The 22159-nt window shown below is 48.5% G+C and overlaps 1 pseudogene; it reads left to right on the top strand.

Annotated features, from left to right (window-relative positions):
* The window catches only part of LOC147124064 (organic cation/carnitine transporter 2-like), a 123755-nt pseudogene that overhangs the window by 67131 nt on the left and 34465 nt on the right, over positions 1-22159 (top strand).

The following is a 22159-nucleotide window of genomic DNA, read 5'->3' as shown; positions in this document are numbered from 1 at the left end:
CCTCAATCTTGCACACTCTAGTTCACTTAATGTACTGGGTTGTTCTACATTAAGGTTTTAACAACTGGGCAGAGCTGACATACCTAGCTTGAGAGGTTATAAGAATTCCCTCAGGTATTTCACTCCTTACATTTGTATGAATAGCAATTTTAGATACTTCCAATAAAAGAGCAACTTGGTTTTTTGCTGTCACTTAACGGGATGAAAGTGGAAGACTCGAGTTCTTCACTCTCGCTCAGTTCAAGTACAATATGCAGACAAAAGGAACCTATTTTAAGGGAGGTTTAAAAAACCCTTCCACATGCAGATGATCTTTTTTAAATGTTAAAAGGTTTCCAAACCAAGGTTTTTAATGAAATAAATCTTCCCAGCCCAGAGACTATCCCTTCCCTAAACTCGTTCAAGCTCCTTCCTGTGGTAGTTACAGATTTGTCCTTATTCATTCCATATACAGATTGAAAACCTGAAACATTGTTCACTTTCCACTCTTTCAATTCTGGAATGTTCTTGTGCCCTTTTATCTTCTGTATCCTGCTTTCTTTAATACACTGACATAGACGGTGACTCTGCATCTGCCAATTGAAACATAGGCCTAGTTTTTAAGTCGGGGTGGGATCAGTCCGTGTGAGGTGCCTGGATGAGCAACAAGCTCGTATGTCGAGGAGCGATTCGTTTTGGGCGGTGGCATTGGATCGGCTGCAGTGGAACTGAATATCAGGCGCTGTGCATAACGTGCAGCCAATCCAATTATTTTGTGCCACCGCCTGTAACGAATTTCTAGGCATTTAACTTCCAGGTCTTAGTTTGATATCCAGAGAATTTATTTGTTCCACAATTGCAAACTTTACCAAAGTATCCATTCCAGAACACTTACAATGTTCTATGTTTTTTTCATTCGTTCATGTGGACGTCACTGGCAAGGCCAGCATTTATTGCCTTTGAGAAGATGGCAAGCCACCTTCTTGAACCACAGAGGGCAGTTAAGAATCAACCACATTGCTGTGGGTCTGGAGTCACATATAGGCCAGACCAGGTAAAGACAGCAGATTTCCTTCCCTAAAGCACATTAGTGAAGCAGATAGGTTTTTAATGATACTATTACTGATAATAGCTTCTTAATTCCAGGTTTATTTAATGAACTGAATTTAAATAGTCTCTGCCATGGTTGGGATTTGAACTCCTAGTCTCCAGATCATTAGTCCAGGGCCTCTGAATTACTAGTCCAGTAACATAACCACTATACTACCATACCCCATGTGTTACACATATTGGGCTTAACAGCAATTTAAGGATAATATAATTATTGCTTCATCATGAATCATAATCCAGCAGAGTTGTTTAAACATATAGGCCTAGAAATTCACTTGGGCGCGGGCAGCTCGCTCGCGCCCAAAAGTTAGCGCTGGGCGGGGAGGCATTAGCGCACGCCGTATATTCGTCTTCTGCGCCCCAATTCGGAAGCGGGCGCTATACCAGGGTGTGCCCGCCTCCGTTTGGGGTGCTGCAACTGAATATCGGCGCGCTAGTTGCCGCAGCGCCACCCGATGCGGTGCGGCAGGCTGCGGTACTGCAGGCCTCCTCCTTCTCTTAAGGGGGAGGTGCCTGCAACGGCCGAAGCCCCGATCGCGAGTGCCGGCAAAAGAGCCCGGCACAACGGAGAAGTGCCGGGCTCCACGGAAACCAGCCGGCAATGCCGCGGGGGGGGGTGGAGGAGGCCGGGGAAGGAGGTGCGGGCAGGCGGCCGCCGAAAAAGCGGCCGGCCGCACCTTCAGCTTTAAAGCGCCCCACTACGGCAGCAGGACGGCCCCGTTTTCTGTTCGCTGTTTGCGCCCGCTTCGGAGGAGGCAGGCGCAAATAAATATGGGGATCGGCGCGGTTTCGGGGCGTTACGGACCACCGGGCACACCGATGACATCATCGGTCCCGGCGCAGCGCTAACGGCTACCGCCGCCAATACCGCTGCACTCAATTTCCGCGCTACCACCCCGCCAGCGCAAAAGACCTCTTTAGGCGCTAAGTGGGCACAAGGCCCACTGAATTTCTAGGCCATATATTATGTTGGAAATCACATTGTATTAAATACTCTTTAATGTAACTATATGAAAAATAATAAAACTACTGAAATCAATATCAATATGTTGTTGTCAACACCTGATACAGAGGTTAGTCTTGGATCCAGTTCTTTGCTCAATACACAAATTAATTGCAAAGAGAGCGATATATAAACAGCCACATTGGTGTAACTTAGTAGAAAGTCCTTTCAGGTTGCACATTAAAAATAAGCTGTAATTCTAAGCAGACCAGAAGAATGTTGATTGATATGTCTGTCCTTGTATGATTGCACTAGTACCCAGGCTAATTAGTACAACTTACTAGCTTTAACTGTATTGAAAAAAAATTATTTGTATGTCATACATGATCTTGTTTGAAATTTGAGCCCATAAAATGTTGCACTCCTAATAAGTCCAGTTACCAAAGCAATGAGATCAGGATGGAAACACTTGTTGGGAAATCCCCCCATCATTGAGATTTCCATCTGTTTGTGCTTTTAATTTTTAATTAGCCATTCTAAGTTTGTTAATGTAATTTTTTTCACCCTGAATGTATCAAAGAGTTCCTTTAAAGTTAGTGCCCATCAGGCCTGACTAGTTTTCCATGACTGACCTGCCATCAGTATATAAGTGATCTTACTTTATTGAACATTTAAAGGATTATGAACAATAAAATTTATTTTCTTGCAGGCTGATTTGCACCATTGGTTATTATGGATTATCCCTCAACACTCCCAACATGCATGGAGACCCCTACATCAACTGTGCTGTCTCTGCGGCTAGTGAAATTATAGTATATGTTATAGTCTGGTGGTTGATGCGTGTCTCACCTCGACGGATCATCACTGCATCCATGTTATTACTTAGTGGTGGCGTTCTGCTTCTGATCCACTTTGTTCCTTCAAGTAAGAATTCAAATAATGTATTTTATTTTAAACACAGGTGTTCAATTTCCCTCTGAGGGCTCTGAAAGTCCTTGCAGCCTACTCATTGGCTCTGCACTGCCTCTCTCTGAAACCAAGTCCTTAGGGCACCATTATCAATCTGTGGCCAACTCTCTAGCTCCCCAATGTATCTGTGCAACCAACTCATTAGGTCCTTGCTGTATCTCTATAACAAACTCCATCGATCCTCGCTGTATCTGCTGCAACAAACTCCCTAGCTCCTCACTTTATCCTCTGCAACTGACTCCCTACCTCCTATCATTATCTCTACAACCAACTCCCTAAGTCTTCACTGTATCTCTGCAACCAATTCCCTAGGTCCTCACTGTATCTTTGCAACTAACTCCCTAGGTCCTCACTGTATCCCAGCAACCAATTCCCAAGATCCTCACTGTATCTATTCAGCCAACCCATATGCCTAGAAATTGGGGGGTTTAGCGCCACCCATTGCCACCAGAATCGGGCAAAAAAATGATGGCTCTTCTGCCAGCTAGCGGCGGTGGCAGCCATTTTCAGATGGCCGGCAGTACTGCCGGTATTAGCGATCATGAAAATCATAGAAATGGTGCAGATCGTGACATCAGTGAGTATGCAATGGCCACTTGCCTCCCGATCTGCGAGTTTGGAGTTCGCCGTTCAACTTAAGTGCCTTAAGTGCAACGAGCTGAGCAAGCGTTGGGAGGAAGGAAGCTCCAGCAATGGTATTTAAAGGGATCACCAGCAACTAATTGCATCTGACATGTTTCTGCAGTTTGACTGGCTCTGTGCAACTTTCTACAACTTCAGCAGCTTTATAAACTTCTTTCAAGGTTCTAAGGTAACAGGGAGTGTTGTTGCAAGTGGAGAACGCCTTCATTATTATTTAAAGGTTTCTGCTCACAACATTTGCTCACCATCATGGCGGCTGTACTGGCAGTCCAGCTTGTGCTCGAGTATCTTTGGGAGAGGGAGCGGAGGCAGCAAAGAAGGGGAGAAGATGCGCACAGAGGGAGGAGGAGGAGGGCCAGGAGGGCTCTCAACAGGAGGCCTTACCCAACTAGGGTCTTCTGAGAGCACTTCTCTTATATCCATTTAAGCGAGGAGCAGTGTATTAGGAGGCTATACTTCACCAAGGAACACAGAAATCTGCCACCCCCTGCAACCAGACCTGGAACCTGAGAGCAGGGCAAACACGGCTCTCCCAGTGGCAGTCAAGGTCACCGTGGCCTTCAGTTTCTTCGCCAGCGGATCCTTCCAGTCTGCAGCAGGAGACATAGCTAACATCTCGCAGTTCACCATCCATCGCTGCATCCGGGAGGTCACTGAGGCTCTCTACAACAGGAGAAGGGGCTACGTTGTCTTCTCTCTGAGCAGAGGGAAGCAGGACAAGCACACATGTGGCCTTGCCAGGATAGCGGGCTTCTCTGTGGTGCAGGGCACCATCGACTGCACCCATGTGGCTTTGCGGGCGCTGTATAACAATCCTGAGATCTTCCGTAACCGCAAAGGCTACCACTCTCTTAATTTGCAGTTGGTGTGCAACCACGTCCAGCACTTCCTGATGGTCAATGCCTGCTATCATGGCAGCAGTCATGATGCCTTCATCCTGTGTCAGTCTGGTGTGCCAGCACTCTTCCAGCCACCACAGCAAACTCGAGGGTGGCTGCTCGGAGACCAGGGCTATCCGTTCTGCACCTGGCTCATGACCCCCCCCTTTGTAACCTCAACACTTGTGGCCAGCACTCATAAAATGAGAGCCATGCTTGCACCAGGAACATCATCGAGCAAACCATCGGGCTACTGAAGCAATGGTTCCACTGCCTTGATCGCTCGGGAGAAGCCCTCCAATACACACAGGAGCGGGTGTCTCATTTCGTGGTGGTCTGCTGCATGCTTCACAACTTGGACATCATGAGGGCACAGCCCTTGCCAGCAGGGATTGTGGGACCAGGAGAAAGAGGAGGAAGTGGAAGAGGAGCAAGAGGATGAGGACAAGGAGGGAGGGAGGAGGCCAGCAGCCAATCCCCCTTCCGGGCGATTCCAATGAGTGGATGATCCATCTTGGCCTCCTCCTGAGGTCCCCACCATCACAGAAGACAATCTTCAGCCAATTCTGGTGAGGGCGATGGTCCCTCTGGGGAGTACAGCCAGAGCCAAGTCCATGGCACCATAGGTGGCTCAGTTGTACGGGGTGGGAGGGAGGAGGAAGGTCAGAAAAGCAATAGTGACAGGAGATTCAATAGTTAAGGGAACAGACAGGCATTTCTGCGGCCGCAGACATGACTCCAGGATGGTATGTTGCCTCCCTGGTGCCAGGGTCAAGGATGTCACTGAGCGGCTGCAGGACATTCTGACGGGGGAGGGTGAACAGCCAGAGGTCGTCGTCCATATTGGTACCAACGACATGGGTAGAAAGAGGGATGAGGTCCTGCAGGCAGATTTTAGGCAGCTAGGAAAGAGATTAATAAGCAGGACCTCAAAGGTAGTAATCTCCGGATTACTCCCGGTGCCACTTGCTAGTGAGTACAGGAATAGGAGGATAGAGCAGATGAATGCATGGCTGGAGAGATGGTGTAGGAGGGAGGGCTTCAGATTCCTCAGGCATTGAGGCCATTGAGACGGGTTGCACTTCAACAGGGCCGGGACACAAATCCTCGTGGGGAGGTTTGCTAGTGTTGTCGGAGAGGGTTTAAACTAGCCTGGCAGGGGGGATAGGAACCTGAGCGTAGATTCAGAAGGGAGAGAAGCAAAGCTGGAAATGGAAGGCAGTAAATTAGTTAGTGAGTTTGGAAGGCAGAGGAAACAAAGGCTAGAAAACAGACAACAAAGGGGTTTGGCAGTGCTTAACGGTATATACTTCAAATGAAGGAGACTAGTGAGTAAGACATGAGCTGAGGGCACAGATAGACATGTGGAACTATGATATAGCTATTACTGAAACATGGCTGAAAGAAGGGCATGAGCAGCAGCTCAACATTCCTGCTTACAGGGTTCTCAGACGAGATAGAATGGAAAGACCCTAGGCAAGACGGAGGGTCAGAGGGATCTGGGTGTGCAAGTACACAGATCCCTGAAGGCGGCGGAACAGGTGGATAAGGTGGTAAAAAAGGCATATGGGATACTTGCCTTCATTAGCCGAGGCATTGAATATAAGAGCAAGGAGGTTATGATGGAGCTGTGTAAAACACTAGTTAGGCCACAGCTGGAATACTGTGTGCAGTTCTGGTCGCCACGCTACAGGAAGGATGTGATCGCGTTAGAGAGGGTGCAGAGGAGGTTCACCAGGATGTTACCAGGGCTGGAGCGCTTCGGCTATGAAGAGAGACTGGGCAGATTGGGTTTGTTTTCCTTGGAGCAGAGGAGGCTGAGGGGGGACATGATTGAGGTGTACAAAATTATGAGGGGCATAGATAGGATGGATGCTGAGGAGCTTTTTCCCTTAGTAGAGGGGTCAATAACTAGGGGGCATAGATTCAAGGTAAAGGGCGGGAGGTTTAGAGGGGATCTGAGAAAGAACTTTTTCACCCAGAGGGTGGTTGGAGTCTGGAACTCACTGCCTGAAAGGGTTGTGGAGGCAGAAACCCTCACAACATTTAAGAAGCATTTGGATGCGCACTTGAAATGCCATAGCATACAAGGCTACGGGCCAAATGCTGGAATATGGGATTAGATTAGGCAGGGCTTGATGGCCGGCGCGGACACGATGGGCCGAAGGGCCTCTATCCGTGCTGTATTACTCTATAACTCTATGACTCTATAGAGAGGGATAGAAAAGGAGGGGGGTCGCAATATTGGTTAAAGAAACAATTACAGCTGTGAGGAGGGATGATATGTCAGGAGGATCATTAAATGAGGCCATATGGGTTGAACTGAAGAACAAAAAAGGAGTAATTACATAGGAACAGGAGGAGGCCTTTCAGCCCCTCGAGCCTGCTCCGCCATTCAATGAGATCATGGCTGATCTGCAATCTAACTCCATATACCTGCCTTTGGCCCATATCCCTTTATACCTTTGGTTAACAAAAAGCTATCAATCTCCAATTTAAAATAAACAACTGATCTAGCATCAATTGCCATTTGCGGAAGAGAGTTCCAAACTTCTACCACCCTTTGTGTGTAGAAGTGTTTCCTAATTTCACTCCTGAAAGGTCTGGCTCTAATTTTTAGACTATGGCCTAGAAATTCAGTTAGGGGCGCCCAGCTCGTCTGGGCGCCAGAATTACCGCTGCGCGCGGAGCCACTTGCGCCAGCGGGAAATTCAGTTTCAGCGCCCCAAGTGGAAGCCGGCCGCTAAACAAGGGTTTCGGCGCCCCGCTTGGGGCGCTGAAACTGAATATCGGCGTGTAAAGTGCCGCAGCGCCACCCGCTGCGGCACGGCAGCCTGCGGTACTGCAGGCCTTCCTCTCATTCTTAAGGGGGAGGTGCCTGCAACAGCGCGATCCCCGCTCGCGAGTGCCGGCAAATGAGCCCAGCACCAAGGAGAAGTGCCGGGCTCTCTGGAAACAGCCGGCAATGCCGCGGGGGGCGGGGGGTGTAGGAGGCCGGGGAAGGAGGTGCGGGCAGGCGGCCGACGAAAAAGCGGCCGGCCGCACCTCCACCTTAACTCGCCCCACTACCGGCACAGGTAGGCCCTGTGTACCGGTCGCTGTTTGTGGCCGGCGCGGGGGAGGCGGCAGCAACCAAATATGGCCAGCAGGGCGATAGCGGGGCGCTGCGCACACCGATGACGTCATTGGTGGTGGCGCAGCGCTACTGGCTAACGCCGCCATTAGCGCCCCGCTAAATATGGCGGTAGGTTTGCACAGTGGCGCAAAAGCCCTCTTTGGGCGCAAACTGGTGGCGCAGGCCACTGAATTTTTAGCCCTATGCCCCCCTAGTCCTCGAATCCCCAACCAGTGAAAATAGTTTCTCTTTATCTACCCTATCTGTTCCCCTTAATAACTTGAAAACTTCAATCAGATCACCCCTTAACCTTCTAAATTCCAGGGAATACAAACCTAATTTGTGTAATCTCTGCTCGTAACTTAACCCTTGAAGTCCGGGTATCATTCTGGTAAACCTACACTGCACTCCCTCCAAAGCCAATATATCTTTCCTCAGGTGTGGTGCCCAGAACTGCTCACAGTGCTCCAGGTGTGGTCTAACCAGGGCTTTGTACAGCTGCAGCACAACTTCTACCCCCTTGTATTCTAGTCCTCTAGATATAAAGGCCAGCATTCCATTAGCCTTTCTGATTATTTTCTGTACCTGTTCATGACATTTTAATGATCTATGTACCTGGACCCCCAAGTCTCTTTGGACCTCCACTGTTTTTAGCCTTTCACCATTTAGAAAGTACCCTGTTCTATCATTTTTAGGTCCAAAGTGGATGACCTCACATTTGCCTATATTAAAATCCATTTGCCACAGTTTTTCCCATTCACTTAATCTATCGATATCACTTTGTAATTTTATGCTTTCATCTACTCTGCCTACAATGCCGCCTATCTTTGTGTCTTTGGCAAATTTGGATATATGTCTCTCTATGTCATCATCTAAGTCGTCAATAAATATTGTGAATAGTTGAGGCCCCAACACAGATCTCTATGGGACACCACTAGTCACCTCCTGCCAAGTAGAGGACCTGCCCATTATCCCAACTCTCTGTCTCCTGCCACTCAGCCAATTTCCTAACCAGGTCAATAATTTGCCTTCAATTCCACGGGCTTCTACCTTAGTCAACAGCCTCTTATGTGGAACTTTATCAAATGCCTTCTGGAACAATAACTGGGATAGAATCAGTGTAAAAGGTACAGAGGGTGCAGAATTCTTCAAATGCATTCAGGAGAACTTTTTTAGCCAGTATGTAGCAAGCCCAACAATAGAGGGGTGGTTCTGGACTCAGTTTTAGGGAATGAAGCTGGGCAGGTGGAAGGGGTATCAGTGGGGGAGAATTTTGGTGGTAGTGATCATATTTCAGTTAGATTTAGCATAGTTATAGAAAAGGACAAAGATAGATCAGGAGTAAAAGTTCTCGATTGGGGAAAGACCAATTTTACTAAGCTGAGATGTGATTTAGCAAAAGTGGACTGGAAACAGCTACTTGAAGGTAAATCAGCATCAGAGCAGAGGGAGGCATTAAAGGAGGAGATGGTGAGGGTTCAGAGCAAATATGTTCTCACAAAGAAAAAGGGTGGGACTCCCAAATCTAGAGCCCCCTTGATATCAAGAGGCATACAGGGTAGGATAAGGCAAAAAAGGTAAGTTTATGTCAGATACCGAGAGCTAAATACTGCAGAGAGACTAGAGGAGTATAGAAAGTGCAGTGGTGAAATTAAAAAGGAAATTAGGAAAACAAAGAGAGGGCATGAAAAATATTGGCAAGTAAAATCAAGGAAAACCCAAAGATTTTTTTTTTAATGTGTTTATGGGATGTGGGCGTCGCTGGAAAAGTCAGCATTTATTGCCCATTCCTAATGAGCAATAAATACATAAAGAGCAAGAGGATAACTAAATAAAGAGTAGGGCCTAGTATAGACCAAAAAGGTAACCTGTGTGTGGAGGTGGAGATGTGGGTATGGTTCTTAATGAATACTTTGCGTCTGTCTTCACAAAAGAGAGGGATGATGCAGACATTGTAGTTAAGGAGGAGGAGTGTGAAATATTACATGAGATAAACATAGTGAGAGAAGAAGTATTAAGGTGTTTAGCATCTTTGAAAGTAGATAAATCGCTAGGCCCAGATGAAATGTATCTCAGGCCGTTAAGAGAAGGAAGAGAGGAAAGCTCTGACCATCATTTTTCAATCCTCTCTGGCTACAGGTGTGGTGCCGGAAGACTGGAGGACTGCTAACATTGTACTATTGTTTAAAAAGGGAGAAAGGCATAGACCGAGTAATTACAGGCCAGTCAGCCTAACCTCTGTAGTGTATGTAACCGTTCTACCTTTAAGAGAACTATTGTATGTAACCGTCCACCTTTAAGAGAACTATTTTAGGTGTTGCACTACTTTATCTTGGCTGCGGTATACTGTAATACCGGTGGTGACCACACAGGTATATAAGTGCTGTGTAATGAGTGATTGGGCAGATTCGCCCTGACCTTCGAATGGTAAAGTCCTGTTAAAGTTTACTCTGGTAGTCTGTGTAATAATTTGCAATATAACACACAGATTTTACAGTGGCGACGAGTTCGATCTTACCCTGCGGCAGCGATACATCCGAAGCAGTTAACGAGCGTCGAGAAGAGGCATCCGCCCTCGTCGTTCTGCTGAGAGAAGGCTCAAGTCTACAGAGCAAGGAAGAAGGAAGAATTCAGACACGAAGCCTTCCATCAGCAACAGGCAGTGATCGTCCCTTCTGTCACGGTGGTGAGTGAGCCGATCAGCCACGAGAAGCAAGTCGGCCACGTTGACTGTGAGTAGGGGGGAAATAAAAAGAAACGGAGGATAAGGGCGGTGAACTCGACCACGGTCGGGGGAAAGGAGCCGGACAGAAGTCGGGGCCAGAGACGCTGAGACTGGGGCAGCGTAGGGCATGGAAGCCGCGGTACAAGCGGGAACGCAGCCGGTGTGAGAGACCGGGCTACAAGCGGGAACGCAGCCGGTGTGAGAGACCGGGCTACAAGCGGGCTGGGAGACGCAACAGCGTCGTGAGACAGCTCGACCGCGACCGGCGAAAAAGGCCGGGCAGCTACCGAGGCCGCGCGGCGCTGCGACCGGGATCGTAAGGCGCGGGAAGAAATAAAAAAATAATAAATAAATAAAACCGCGGAGAACTCAGCCGCAGCCGGGGGAGGAAAGGACCGGACTGCGAGAGGGCTGGGAGGCGCGATTGGAAGCCGCTGAGGGAGAGACAGAGCCCGAGCGAGCGGGAGAGACAGAGCCCGAGCGAGGGGGAACGGGACCGAGCGAGGGAGACCGAGCGAGATTCCGCCCAGTGGCTGGAACTGTTCGCCGCCAACAGGTTGTCCCCAGCGCCGGTTGCTCTGCCGAGAAAAGGGAACAAAGAACGCACTGAAGCCGGCGCGCAGGCTGCGAACCCCGAAAGCCAGCGGTCGTCGCCCGAGAGCAAAGCTTACCCCTCCCGCCAGGGGAAGAAATGCGGGAAGCCGCCAGTAGGCGGGGAAGAAGACAGGAGTGGGAAACCGCCATTTTGAAAGTGGGCGGGGAAGAAGACAAGCGCGGGAAACCACCATTTTTGGAAAAAAAAAGTAACGAACAAATTCGTTGTTGTTTCTCAGAAAGATAGTGAAGATGCCTAAGCATGGTAACATCAACGACTTCGATTCCGAGGTGGAAGATTGGGCCACGTATGTAGAACGCATCGAGATATATTGTGAGGCCAATAAAATAGCAGATGATGATAAAGCTCTAACCTTACTAAACTCAATGGGGGCGAAGACATACGGGCTATTGAAGCATCTTCTATCACCAGCTAAACCGGTGGATCAGACTTTCGCTAATATTGTTGCTGTCCTGAAGGATCATTTGAACCCCACACCGCTGATGTTGGCGGAACGATTCAAATTTTATGCGAGAACGCAACGGAAAGAGGAAAGCAACGCGGAATACTTGGTTGAACTGCGTAGATTAGCGAAATACTGTCAGTTTGGCGAAAATCTGACAGAGGCATTGAGAGACAAGTTCGTGTGCGGGTTGTCGAAGGAAGGAACACAAAAGCGACTGCTAGAAGAGAACGATCTTACACTTGATAAGGCTATCCTTATTGCAGCATCGCACGAAGCCGCAGCGAGAGGCACTGCAGAAATGCAGCTGAAGGCAGCGGTACTCAGCGTGGATCAAATGACTTCGGGTACAACGAAATGTTATCGTTGTGGGAAGACAACACACGACCAGAACCAATGCTGGTTTAAAAACCAGGAATGTAGAAAATGTGGCAAGCTTGGTCACATAGCTAAAGTATGCCGGTCAGGAAAGAAGACCAGCAACAAAAAAAAGTCACCGCAGGAAAAGTACAGCAAGGTACACAAGGTGGCTGAGAAGAGTTCGGATGAACAGAATTCGGATTCAGACCCAAACGGCCAGGAACTGGGTAGTCTGAGAATTCACACTGTGAGTAAGGAAGCTGACCTACAAACTATCTGGGTCATGCTAAAAATAGCCGGAGTCCAAGTAAAAATGGAATTGGACACAGGATCAGCCCTATCAGTCATAAATCGAAGGGATTACAACCGGCTATTCTCACATATACCCTTGAGAGATACCAAGATCGTATTGCAGACATACACGGGGCATAAAGTATACCCCATCGGAAAGATAAAAGTCAAGGTGAGAGACAAGGGCAAAGAACACCAAGGAATGGACTTATATGTACTACCTGAGGGAGGTCCACCACTTCTGGGACGGGAGTGGATCAGGGAAATAAACATGGAATGGCACTACCTAAAAGCAATAACGAGTGAGAACTCAGTGAAGACAATCAGCTCAGACTCTGAAACTGATGACGATAAGACCAGCCCAGGTGCGAAAGACAAGTCTAAAATGGACTTGCTGACTAAGGTTGCAAAAACGAAGGAGTGCATAAATGCTTATGCTTCAGAGGAGAACAAAGTTTCAGAACAGAATTCCACTGAACAACAACAACATAGTTTGACAGAGAATTCTGAGTCTGTCCAGTTTACAGACATGCACAATTCTGAGGAACACCGGGCTCGAACTCAACTCCATTTCAAATTACAACAGCAATTAGAACAATTGAGTTGCCGTCTTGAGCAAGAGATGAAAGCAATGAAAAAGTTCTTTGACACAGAGTGGGAGAATCTGGGAAGACAACAGAAGCAGCTGATGGAGAAAAGGGAGCAGGAGCACACAAACCGTCTGCGCGAGGAGGCCAAACGAATCAAAGCTGATTCGGTTTCTGAAGGTGCGTGCTCTAATCTGGTGGAGCAAGATGTTCAGCAACTGAAGGCGCTTGTTAGCAGGTTGCAGGCAGAAAAGGCTGATTTGGTCGCCATGAATTCCGAGCTCCTACTGAAGTTGGGTGCAGCATCACCGGACGATTCATTTGTGGAAATTCGAATGGTGGAGGCTGCAGATGATGGCGAAGTAGAAACAGCAAAGGAGCCCCAGGGCAAGGTTATAAACATCCCTGCAGCTACTGGGAAACGGATGATGTCAGAAGAGTTAACGGTCAGCCAACTCCTTCATATGCTGAGGGACAAGACTCTGAAATGGGAACAATTTGAACATGAGCTTAAATCTTCAAAGGAGAGGGGTTTGGAGCTCTCAAAAGTTATTGAAATAGCTGATGTTGCAACACAGACTGAGAAGATGGCAGCAGAGCAACCCTTGGATGCCAAAAGTACGCTGACTCACGTCAATGTTGAACAACAGAATGCTGAAACAACTGCTCCAGTAGAGGGATTGAATAATACGATCAATCAATCTCCGAATGAAGTTGAAGTATTGAAATCACGAATGAGGTCATTAGTAAAAGTCTTGCAGGAAGCCCTGGAAAAGCTGGAGGAAGCTGAGCACATGAAGAAGTCTCTTCAGGAGAGATGTCTGGAATTGGAACAAAAGCTGACTAACGTCCAGCTGGGCATGGAGGAAATAAAAGACCCTCTCGCTGGCCTAGCTCAGGATGACACCGATTATTACCACGTCCTGTTGAACGACACCGAATATAACGATGACCTGTTCTGCCCAGCTTGTGGGGAAATCTTCCGAAGTGCAAAAACCCTGAAGAATCACAAAAAGTCTAAGAAACACCGGGAGATGGTGGCGCTGCTAAGGCAACAGGAGAAAGAGGAGGAGGAACTGTGCATGCGGCTGGCAGCGGAGCACAGAGAGTCTCCAAGAAGCAGGAAAGGAAAAGACGAAACAGAAGAAGATGACCCATCTGAACCATTATCACCCCTACCAGATCACGCACGTGGTCCCTCTGAACGGAACCAAATCAGTTTGGAAGTAGAAAAACTTCCCAAGGTACTCAAGCTTTTAGAAGTCAGCAATGCTGGTTCAGAAGTGATGGAAGTTCAAACTGTTAAGTCCAGGGAAGGACTATTGGATGAGTCACCCCAGCAAAGTGAACCGACTACACCGCAGGGAACTGCTACACCACCGAGGCGTTGTCCAGACCGAGTCAAGAAGCACAGGGGGCGCCTCCACAGAGACTGAATCTGTGAACTGTTTTCCACAGAGACTGAATCTGTGAACTGTTTTCCGCAGAGACTGAATCTGTGAACTGTTTTCCGCAGAGACTACATCTGTGAACTGTTTTTACATGAAGTTGGATATATGTTATGATGTTATGTTTAATGGGGAATAAGTATGTTGTAAGCTAAAAAGGGAGGATTGTAGTGTATGTAACCGTTCTACCTTTAAGAGAACTATTGTATGTAACCGTCCACCTTTAAGAGAACTATTTTAGGTGTTGCACTACTTTATCTTGGCTGCGGTATACTGTAATACCGGTGGTGACCACACCGGTATATAAGTGCTGTGTAATGAGTGATTGGGCAGATTCGCCCTGACCTTCGAATAGTAAAGTCCTGTTAAAGTTTACTCTGGTAGTCTGTGTAATAATTTGCAATATAACACACAGATTTTACAACCTCCGTGGTGGGCAAATTGTTGGAAAAATTCTGAGGGACAGTATTAATCAAGGACAGTCAGCATGGGTTTGTTAAGGAAAGGTCGTGTCTGACTAACTTGATTGAATTATTTGAGCAGGCATCAAGGAGGGTCGATGAGGGTAGTGCATTTGATGTAGTCTACATGGATTTTAGCAAGGCTTTTGGCAAGGTCCCACATGGCAGGCTGGTCAGAAAAGTAAAAGCCCATGGGATCCAAGGGAAAGTGCAATTGGAGGCAAAATTGGCTCAGTGGCAGGAAGCAAAGGGTAATGTTCGACGGATGTTTTTGTGACTGGAAAGCTGTTTCCAGTGGGGTTCCGCAGGGCTCAGTACTAGGTCCCTTGCTTTTTGTGGTATTTATCAATGATTTAGACTTCAGTTTGGGGGCCTGATTAATAAGTTTGCAGATGATAAAAAAGTTGCCTGTGTGGTTGATAGTGAGGAAGAAAGCTGTAGACTCCAGGAAGATATCAATGGACTGGTCAGGTGGGCAGAAAAGTGGCAAATGGAATTCAATCCAGAGAAGTGTGAGGTAATGCATTTGTGGAGGGCTAACAAGCCAAGGGAATACACAATAAATGGTAGGATACTGAGAAGTGTAGAGGAACAGACAGACCTTGGAGTGCATGTCCACAGATCCCTGAAGTAGCAGGACAGGTAGATAAGGTGGTTAAGAAGGCATATGGGATACTTGCCTTTATTAGCCGAGACATAGAATATAAGAGCAGGGAGGTTATGCTTGAACTGTATAAAACACTAGTTAGCCCACAGCTAGAGTACTGCGTACAGTTCTGGTCACCACATTACAGGAAAGATGTGATGTCACTAGAGAGGGTGCAGAGGAGATTTACGAGGATGTTGCCAGGACTGGAGAATTTTAGCTACGAGGAAAGATTGGATAGGCTGGGGTTGTTTTCTTTGGAACAGAGAAGGCTGAGGGGAGACTTGATTGAGGTGTGTAAAATTATAAGGGGCTTCGATACAATGAACAGGAAGGACCTATTTCCCTAGCAGAGAGGTTAATAACTGGGAGGCATAGATTTAAAGTAATTGGTAGAAGGATTAGGAGGGAATTGAGGAGAACTTTTTCCCCCAGAGGGCAGTGGGGGTCTGGAACTCACTGTCTTAAAGGGTGGTAGAGGCAGAAACGCTCATCGCATTTAAAAAGTACTTGGATATGCACTTGAAGTGCCGTAACCTACAAGGCCATGGACCGAGAGCTGGAAAGTGGGATTAGGCTGGATAGCTCTTTTTTGGCCGGCAAAGACACGATGGGTCGAATGGCCTTCTTCTGTGCCGTAAATTTCTATGATTCTATGATTCTTTGAATTTGATTCACTCCATGTGATTTCAAGAAATGGCTGAGTGCGCTGGATACAGCAAAGGCTTTGGGCCCCGACAACATCCTGGCTGTCGTTCTGAATACTTGTGTTTCAGAACTAGCCGTGCCTCTAGCCAAACTGCTCATGTATTTCCTGTCAACAAAAAGCAGGACAAATTAATCCGGCCAATTACCGCCACATCAGTCTACTCTCAATCATCAGCAAAGTGATGGAAGGTGTCATTGACAGTGTTATCAAGCGACACTTACTCACTATTTAACCTGCTCACCGATGCTCAGTTTGGGTTGCACCAGGACCACTCAACGCCAGACCTCATTACAGCCTTGGTCCAAACATGGACAATAGAGCTGAATTCCAGAGGTGAGGTGAGAGTGACTGCCCTTGACAATCATCTCAGCCCCAGGACATCGCTGCAGGAGTTCCTCAGGGCAGTGACCTAGGCCCAACTATCTTCAGCTGCTTCATCAATGACCTTCCCTCCATCATAAGGTCAGAAGTGGGGATGTTTGCTGATGATTGCACAGTGTTCAGTTCTATTTACAACTCCTCAGATAATGAAGCAGTCCATGCCCGCATGCAGCAAGATCTGGACGACATTAACGTTTGGGCTGATAAGTAGTAGGTAACATTCGTGCCACACAAATGCCAGGCAATGACTATTTCCAACAAGCGAGAGTCTAACCAACGCCCCTTGACATTCAACGGCATTACCATCGCCGAACCCCCCACCATCAACATCCTGGGCATTACCATTGACCAGAATCTTAACTGGACCAGCCACATAAATATTGTGGCTACAAGAGCAGGTTAGAGGCTAGGTATTCTGTGGCGAGTGACTCCCCAAGCCTTTCCACCATCTACAAGGCGCAAGTAAGGAGTGTGATGGAATACTCTCCACTTGCCTGGATGAGTGCAGCTCCAACAACACTCAAGAAGCTCAACAACTTCCAGGACAAAGCAGCCCGCTTGATTGGTACCCCATACACCACCTTAAACATTCACTCCCTCCACCACCAGCGCACCGTGGCAGTATGTACCATCTACAAGATGCACTGCAGCCACTTGCCAAGGCTTCTTCGGCAGCACCTCCCAAACCTACGACCTCTATCACCTAGAAGACAAGGGCAGCAGGTGCATGGGAAAAGCATAATCTCCAAGTCACACACCATCCTGACTTGGAAATATATCGCCGTTCCTCCATTGTTGCTGGGTCAAAATCCTGGAACACCCTCCCTAATAGCGCACTGAGAGAAACTTCACCTCACGGACTGCAGTGGTTCAAGAAGGTGGCTCACCACCACCTTCTCAAGGGCAATTAGGGATGGGCAATAAATGCTGACTTTGCCAGTGATGCCCACATCCCAGGAACAAATTTAAAAAAAAGAATGAAACCCCAGATCCCCGTTGCTCACCACATACCATCAACCATCCCTCTGTGACGGAATATCACAGGGTCCTCCTGGGCAAAAAACTGAAATGAGAGACACCACAAAAGATTCCAAATGAAATTAATGGGGCAGTAATTCCTCCCCAAACGCGTGAGTACGGAAGGGGTACTCACGCATCTGGCCGGAGGAAATGCCGGTTTTCAGCATGCACAGCGCATGCGCTGAAAACCGACATTTCCTCTCCTCTAACCCAAGAGTTGAAGAGGCTAGCGCGTGCGCTGTAGGGGGCAGCGCGTGCATCTTGGATTTCCTCTGTTTTGGGGGATTTGCGCATGTGTAAAGGCCTCCAGTCTTTACGCTTGTAAAAAGCACACGTAAGTATTTATTTTTACGGGTAAGTGGTGTTTTAGTGCAATTTAGAATTTTTTTTCCTACAGGTTTATTATTTTAAAGAATCTACAATAAGGTAAGTTTAGTTTTGGACCCTTTTTATAAAAAATTTATTTTTTTCAAAAAAAAAAATTATTGTTTAAATTATTTTTTAAAACTTATTTATACTTAATTAAATGATTGGGATGTTTTTTAAAATTTTATTTAAAGTTTAAGTAGTGTTTTGGGGTGCAGTACTTCTCATGAGTTTGACAGTTCTTACTCTCAAACTTATGAATGAAGTTTCCCCTCCCCTGATTGGCTGAACAGTGCTCACCTGATCCCAGCCGGCACATCGCACTAACTACGTCGCTGGGTCAGGTTAGCACAGCGCGCCGACATCAGAACCGGGCCACTGACAGGAAATCCACTGCGGGCCAGGTTTCAGATGTCGGCGCGCAGGGTGAGTGCACATCGGGGGCTTGCACGCGCGGCAAGCCCCCGACACCAAGTTCTGGGCCAATACATTTATCAAAAATCAAATCACATATATTTACAGTAACGATATGAACTAATCACCCTGATGCAATCCCTTAGTGCCTGTTATTCAGGTGCCCTTTCCTGTCCCAGTGTGCCTACGAAGTGCTCCACCAGTGGCTGCAGCATGGCTGGTGGAAGGCTGCTGAGTTTCCATGGGGAAGACTTCAGATGGCCTTGCAGGATGACCTTGAGCAGATCTGGCCCTAGAAGACCCGGCTGCAGACTGCAGCACCTCGGCATGGGCGGCAGTAGTCTGGGCTGGCTGGCTGACAGGCAGCAGCAAGGGCAATGGCGGAGTGGCAGTGGTGGGAGCAGGAATGCTGTCATCTTGAGAGAGGACAGCAGGTTCCTGCTCCACTGACCCACTGCCACTCCCCCGGGGCAGCACCTCAGCATCCCTAGCAATCTGTTGGAGCACAGATTGCTGGGCTGCTGCAACACCCTGCAAGCCCTGGTCGACATTGGTAAACACAGCCACGAAGGCAGCAGTCTGAGCTTGGGTGGCATCAAGCTGAGACTGCATGAGAGGGGTCTGAGTTTCGACGGCATCAAGCTGAGACTGCATAAAAGGGGTCTGTGCTTCCGCTGCAGCACTAAGGCGGTGGATCATTTCCGCCTGTCCTGCAATGGCAGCCGCGACATCGTCCACCACACACACCATCATGTCTGGGTCGACACTGTCTCTTTGGGAGTCTTCCATCACTTCCACCCTGGAAATCCTGGGCTCCTAGCTCTTCGCAGAGCCCCATGCAATGTTGGAGGCGGACTCCTCCATGCTCCTTGACATTGCCAAGAGGCTCTCTGGCAGGCTTGTCATTGCACCTAGCAATTCGGTGTGCATGACCTTCATCTGAGTCGTGTGCAGCAAAACTCGCGTGCGAACTCGCACTCTGGGGAGCTAGACCCCGAGCTACCTTTCCCCCTGGCCTTGCTGCAGCCCACTCATGCCCGGTGCCTCACCCTGTGCAGATCCCACTACTACACTAGCCTCTAAAGTACGCGCAGTGCCAGTTTCTGAGCTGGTGTCTGCGAGTGACAGATGCAGTGACGCTGTGTCTTCTTCTTCCTCTTCTCCCCCCTCGCGCTCATGCATCGCCTCGGAGACAGGCTGCTCTGGTGCTTGTTGGTGATTGTCTGAAAGCAGAAAGGCACAAGAGTCGGGTTATGGTGAGGGAAGGGTGGGAAGCAAGATACGCATGCATACAGCATCAGCAGCTTGATGAGATGACGAGATTGTGGGAGGAGGGGGAAGTGGGATGTGAGAAGGAGGATTAGGAATGAGCATTTCGTTGTTGTCCCCAAGGGGTTCAATCTCACCAGTTGCCACGGCCTTTATGACCTGCTGCCCAATTATATCCAGCGCTCTCTCTTCCAGCTGGCTGAGGTCATGGATGTCAGCCTACTCGCCGACTGTCTGCCGCTGCTCCCTCCGGTTATTTATTTTTTACTCGTTCACGGGATGTGGGCGTCGCTGGCAAGGCCAGCATTTATTGCCCATCCCTAATTGCCCTTGAGAAGGTGGTGGTGAGCCGCCTTCTTGAACCGCTGCAGTCCGTGTGGTGCAGGTACTCCCACAGTGCTGTTAGGTAGGGAGTTCCAGGATCTTGACCCAGCGACGATGAAGGTTAAGTGCGACTTTGGCCTGCAAGAGAAAGAGAATGTGTGAGTGAGTCTGGCGCAAAATGTTTGGGTGATGTGCCTGTCATAGTTGAATAGCTGTCAGTGTGTGTGAGGTGTGAGGTGTGGGTGTGAGTGTTGCAGCAGTGGCAAGGTCGTGAGAGTGAAGTGAAGCTCTGATTTTGAGGTGTGAGTGGTGATAGGTAGAGATTGTTGGTAGGTGAGTGCTGGGGGTGTGGTGCATTGAGTAGTGTGTGAGGCTTGTGGTGAAGATGGTGGGATATGGCATTTGCTGAAGCCTTCACTCACCTTGACCTGCCATGTGAGGTCATCAAACTTCTTTCGGCACTGGATGGCTGACCTTGGCACCACTGTGCTGGCCGTGACATGTGCGGCTATCTCCTGCCACAGTCTTCACAAGGTGTGTGGCGACGGCTTCCTGCCAGCCTGTGGGAAGAAGACAGCCCGCCTCCTCTCCACAGCCATGACCAGTGCCTCCAGAGCCGTGTCGGAATATCTGCGGGTTTTTTTCCCTTGAGGATGCTCCGCCATGACTTCTTCTTGCAGCTGCAGTTCTGAATGGCTTGACAATGAGATGCTGTAGCATCAATGCACCTCCCCTTTACATACTGAATAAAGCCTGTGCCAAACATGACTGGGAATTAGACTGGACCCGATATTGGCCCATCTGTCGAACGTTAAGCCAATGAGCAGCAGTTTTAGCACTGCAATTAAGACTATAATCATGTTAATGAGGACTGAGCACAAATTTTGCGTGCTACCTAGTCCATTTTGAGGTGGCGCAGCTTAACATCGTTGGGCTAGAAATTCTTTACCTGAGCACCACCCATTCGTGCTGCAATCATGGCAAAAAATGGCGGCCGCCACTCTAGTGCCCTTTTGTGGCGCAGGACTAGGCGCCCGCCATTTTGGTGAGGGCCTTAGCAGCGATGGTCCTGGAGATGTAAATTAAGAGTGGGTGACGTCAATCGGCATGCAACATCTTCATCATCATCCTTCTCCTCCTCCACCTCCTCCTCCTCCTCCTCCTTCCTCCTCCCTCCCCCCCAACACTCAGGGACCAGCTCCCCAGAGGGCGGGAAAGCAAGGGGTGCATGCGCGAAGGAGGATAACATATGAGGATACCAGCATCTTGTATACTTTCAGCCCTGCCACTGGCCAAGGGCTCAGCCATGCCCCTGCCAAGAATGGCCAGCACCATCTCCTCCAAGGGGGTGGGGGGGGAGTCAAGCTTTGAGAGGTGTGTGAGGCTAGTGGTACAGTTGGTAGGAGATGGCTTTTGAAGATGCATTCACTGACCTTGACCACTGGTCTGAGGACATGAAGCTTCTTTGGGCACTGGAGCCAGGTGGTGGGGGGCGACACTGCGGGCAGTGACAGCCTCAGTGATCTGGTCCCTCATCGTTCTTTCTGGAGGGCCTCCTGGCTCCTGTGGGTAGAGGACCTCTCTTGCAGTGTTGACCCTCTGCACAAAGCTGGAGTGCTGCGTGCGAGATCCTGGGTGCCCCTTCCCTGGCTTGATGAGTTTGATGTGTTAGTGCTGAGGTAGTTTTCCCATTTGTTTCGGTGCAGGAGGGAATTTAGCTTTAAGAGCTGAAGACTCCCATTTGGGAATTCTTTTTAATGTTAATTTTTTTTCAGAAGGCAGTTGAGCTGTAAGGGCTAAAAACTGCCAATTTTTACATCATTTTTATTTTTTCATTTCCGAAGGCATTGCCCCTTTAAGAAGCCGACAATGGCCCAGATATTCCAATCCCTACGAGTGTGTACGCGCTGTGTACCCACCCGTAGGGACATCAGAAATGCCTGTTTTAGGCATGCACAGCGCATGCGCTGAATACCGGCATTTCCGATCTCTCACACTCTCTCTCACACACTCTCTCTCTCACACTCTCTCCCTCCCACACTCTCGCTCTCTCTCACACTCTCTCTCTCACACACTCTCTCACTCTCACTCTCTCACACACACTCTCACGCACTCTCTCACTCTCACTCTCACTCTCTCTCACCCTCTCACTCTCTCTATCTCTCACTCTCTTTCACGCTCACTCAATCTCTCTCTCTCTCTCACTCACACTCTCGCTCTCACACTTTCTCTCACACTCTCTCTCACACTCTCTCTCACACTCTCTCTCTCTCTCTCTGTCTCACACACTCTCACGCTGTCCGCCTGCCCTGAAGCAGGGCCTCTGCGGGCGGATAGTTCTGCTTTTTGGAGACCCTCCGCCCGCAGAAAACCCTTACAATTCTTATGCCTGGTAAAAGCAGACGTAAGGCCTGCTTTTACCAGGATAAGAGTTGAAAAAAGTTTTTTTTTAAATGTTCACTGA

Source organism: Somniosus microcephalus, chromosome 1, assembly GCF_052327205.1.
Source record: "Somniosus microcephalus isolate GS21.2 chromosome 1, FLI_Smic_1.0, whole genome shotgun sequence".
In the NCBI taxonomy this organism is placed as follows: domain Eukaryota; kingdom Metazoa; phylum Chordata; class Chondrichthyes; order Squaliformes; family Somniosidae; genus Somniosus; species Somniosus microcephalus.
Note: the sequence above shows the minus strand (reverse complement) of the source record. Positions and strands in the feature narration are given on the sequence as shown.